The following is a 4,737-nucleotide window of genomic DNA, read 5'->3' as shown; positions in this document are numbered from 1 at the left end:
GATGCGGGCATCTTCTCTCAACATGTAGCTCGCACAGGCTACTCTCTCATTCCCTTCCACCCTTATGAAATCTAGGATGGAGGAAATTATGTTCATCCATTGCTCTGCCCGCAGTGGGTTTGGGCCATCCTCAAAGGTGGGAGGATGATGCTTCCTTAACCTCTCATACAATGGTTCCCACCTATTCTCCATAACAGGCAGGGCTGGCACTGGTGCCACAACCTAGGGAACCTGTAACCCAATGTCCCAAGGAGGGGCCTGCTGCCTCCACTGTCGAAGCTCTTCTTTGTTCGATGAAGTCTAGCTTCCATCTTGACAAATAACTGTTACCAATTCGATGGGGTAGGTGGAAGGTCCCGACCCTAGTTGTCATCCTTGGCCCTATTACCGCGAAGTCTGATTGATCGCTGAGGCATTACTGTAATATACTTGCAATGAATGACGCCGCACATCAGGCATGATAACATCCAAAAACACCTCCCAATCTCATTAATCAACCACAACCAGCAAGTCCACAAATCACACATATCATATAACAATCAGGGGGCCCATGCCCTAACACATGCATATAACAACACATTCATCATGCTCTATCTATATATATTCAAGCAAATAGGGCAACTTAAACAAGTAGTTAAGCATATAATTCATTAAATACCAACCAACCCTGAGTCAAGCTTGTCATTGGAACCGAGCGTACATGTTTGGTAAATCTCTAGGAACCATAAACCATGGCATACTCTGATACCAAGTTGTAACACCCTACTTCCTTAGAGTCGTTACTATGTGAGTTAAAAATTTGCCATTAGATCGCTAATCAAGGTTTTAGGTTGAAAGTGTGACTAAACCGAAGTAAAACTTGTTTAATGACATCAATTATAAAAATTTGGACATTCATTGAAGTCATAAAAAGTTATACAGTTGGGATCCCAAAATACTGTTTAGAAAAAACATTACAACTCAAAAAAAAAAAAAAACAATGAAGGTCGACCTAAGCGACAAAAACAAGCCATCACAAGAATCTTCCCAAAATAACCTTGGTTGTGGCAGCCAGGTAGGCCGAACATGTACCCGTCGCTCCACGCTCTCTGTACTCATGGTTGGTCGACCTTTCCTTTGCCTTTACCTGCACCATAGAGCGCCCGTGAGCCAAAGCCCAGCAAGAAAACTCAACATATAACATATAAAATAACAATCCACAACATACAACAAAACAACCAATGGGCTAAACACATAGCGACCTACGCCATCCCAGGTGCTTTACCAGGCCTTGGGTTCGTAGTCTTCACCGAGTGGGTGGACTCAGCACCCTAGGAGGGTCTCGCCCTAGTGGCCTGCACTCAGCAGGCTCCATGCCGATCTTGGCCCCTTGTTGTACCCAGCTTCTTTCCGTTCTCGGCCCTCGCCGTTCTCAGCCTCGTCGTTCATTCATAAACATACATAACATTCACAGATATTTACACACATAATTAAACATAAACATAAACATTATGGTCGCGCCCTGCAATACAAACAATAGGGCCATGCCCTACTCTACGAGTACAACCGTTTTCTTACCTGTGTCCCAAGCTATCTGAGTACCACGATCCCGAGCACAGTCCTCTAACTCGAGCCTTGTTGAAAACATAGTCACAAAGTATTCATAATAACCATCCATCAAACATTAAACCAATATATAACTTCAAAATATTAATCAAGCCACTGGACCTTGGATTCTACTAAACCTTGTAGTAGTATCCTTCCTAAGCCTTAACTTTGGGTTCCCAAGCTTAAAACCCTCAAATAGCCAACATTTAACATTTGAGTCGCGGCCCAGCCCCTTAAGGGCTGTGGCGCGCTCAAGTCAGAGGAAAGTCCCTCTCTGCTGAAGGACACGGGTTTCGACACTCTAGAACCTGCGTCGCGACTCCTGGGAAAATTTGTGAGGCCCTCAGGCCCCTTCATTCAAGCGGGCTGCGGCGCCTGAAGTTCAGGGCCGCGGCTTGAGCCTCTAAACCCAGAATTCCCCATGCATTTAATGAGCCAGCCTCCCTGAAATTAACCAATTTCGAGCCCTAATCCTAGAATTCAGCCTAGGATTCATATCCAAACAACAGAACTAGTATAAGCATCCAAAAATCCAACATAAACCTCATCATAAACTAAATTTAATCACCCAAGTTCCTACTCCCAAAACTCTAACAAAAACAGAGAAAGATATACAAAGACTTGCTTTAATCCTTACCTTTGTTATGATCTCGACCTAAGCTAACTTTAATTGCCACAAACTTTGAATCTCCCCAAGCTCAGCAAGCCTCTAGCCTCAAATTCCTAAGCTTGAATTCTCCACAATTTCTCTGCTTCCAAAATGTCTAAGAGAGGGAAAGAGAACCGAGTAAGACAGAGAGGGCTGAGAATTTTTCCTTATGTTTCCTTCTAACTCATTCTGGAGTCTCAGCAGCCTAAGCCAAGTTTATCCCCTGCCAAAAAGTCCAAAATTGTAACGCCCTGGTTACCCCAAGGTCGTTACTATGGACTTTAAACAGTGCTTAACTCGCTAAACGAGTCATTTGGTTATAAACGTGCATCTAGGTGTTATTAATAGGCTAAGGTGAAAATCTTGATTAAAAGGAATGGATATATTTTATTTAAAACATTAAACTGTACATGGGCTTATAAAAGTGTTTACAAAGTTATTTACAATCCAAAATGGTCATTACAGTGTAAAAATTACAACACGCCGACCTAAGCAAAAAAATAACCCCTAGTTCCTTTGAGAAACACCTTGGCCGTGGTGGTAAAGCGACTGCATATGTACACATCGCCACCTAAGCTCTCCACTCAAGGTTGGGTGAGCTTTTCTTTCCCTTTAGCTGCACCACATAGCACCTGTGAGCCAAGGTTCAACAAGAAAGCTTAATATTGCATGTATGTAATATCAATAAATGATTATGGTAATCATTCTGGGGCTTGCAGCCCTAATCAGATAGTGAGTCACATTTTGGGCTCCACACCCTAATAAGATAGGTGACTAATAAGTCCTTTCTCTGAATAGATGACTAATAAGTCTATCTCTAGATAGATGACTAATAAGTCTATCTCTAGGTAGATGATTAATAAGTCTATCTCTAGGGCTCTGCACCCTAAGCCATGTGACGTTTAGTCATCTGAGCCTTTTGGCCTTGGCTCTACGTAACTAGCCTTTAGACTAGACAAGCGCTTTTAGTTTTCATCGAACTTGGGGTCGGTCAAGCATTTCATGCTCACGTTGATTAGATCTAATCATTTCGGCCTATGTTAAACACAACAATGTCGTTCTTGACTCTTAAGCCAATACCATACGATCAATGCTCAGTATCATCGCTGAACTTGACTGATAAGTCATAACTTTAGGGTCAATACTAAACACCATTGTCGTTCTCTGACTAATAAGTCAATACCATACACAGATAAGCAAAGATGCTATGCATTTACAATGTAATCAATGTCCATATATAGAGCACTCAACATGCTTCATCAATAACCATGTATGTCACATATTGGGTGCAGTTTTCTTACCTCTGGTTCAAGCATGAAATAATAAAAGAACGACATTTGAGAAAGATCGGTCCTTAAGTCCCTTAGTGGTCACCTAGTCATAACCAATATGAAATCCCGTTATGACCAAACTGCTAACTTACGTTCTAGGATCGTCTCATGCCGAATAGCTCAAACATATCCACATTATAATGTGGTCTCTTCCATAAATCATAAACATGCACATAAATATACATATATGCAATTATCATCATATAATCATGCATTTAATCACATAGTTGCATAATAAATCAATTATGGCCCTCCTGGCCTCCATAATCCAAGCATTAAACCTCATTAGGGAATTTGGGACATTACAAAAATACCCTTAACTCATTCTTAATCCCATAGGGCCACCAAGGGAAATTCTTTCAATTGCCACATTCCGCTAAATCCTCGAGTATTCTTATAAATCCTCATTTAATCCCGACATGTCCAAATTATTTCTAAATTACTACCCGTTACCCGGTAATTCCCGAACACACACCATATTCCAAAAATACCCCTAGGCTCCTCCCGAGCTGGGTATTCGACCCCGTTGTGACTATTTAACTAATTTGTTCCTTAGGACCGTCTCGGATCGTACATCACAGATATATCACCACAATCTCGTGGTCTCAATCACAACACACACATATATCACATTTATGCCCTCAACGAGCTAAATTACAAATATGCCCCTAATAACCAAATTGGGCCCACATGCATATTTAATTCACTTAAACATGCCTTTCTAATCACATAATCATTTAATTCATATATTAGCATAACTAAATCAATTATTTCCCTTCCGGCACGTTAATCAAGGACGTGAGCCTTATTAGCAAATTTGAGACGCTACAGTAGTCAATTTTTAAATCTCAACATTTTAAGCTCCTTTTCGACCCTGGACAACTTCTCAAGCGTCCCAACATGACCAAACACCATTTAATGCATGAAATCATCATTTTATCCCCAAATTAGCGCCTCTTACACCACATCCACTCTAACCCTTGAGTAATTGTTAAGACCTAAGAACACACAAACACAAGCATAATACTACACAAAACAATTTAAAAGATAAAAAATACTACCTAAAACACACTCTAAAATAAAATAAAAATAGACTTAACAAAACCCAACCACTTTCTCTAGTCCCAAAATTTGACTATTCAGAAGTAGCTGGATTATAGACTCTATAGG

The sequence above is a fragment of the Humulus lupulus genome, chromosome 2, assembly GCF_963169125.1.
Source record: "Humulus lupulus chromosome 2, drHumLupu1.1, whole genome shotgun sequence".
NCBI classification, from domain to species: domain Eukaryota; kingdom Viridiplantae; phylum Streptophyta; class Magnoliopsida; order Rosales; family Cannabaceae; genus Humulus; species Humulus lupulus.
The sequence above is the reverse complement of the archived record's forward strand: the minus strand, read 5'-3'. Positions refer to the sequence as shown.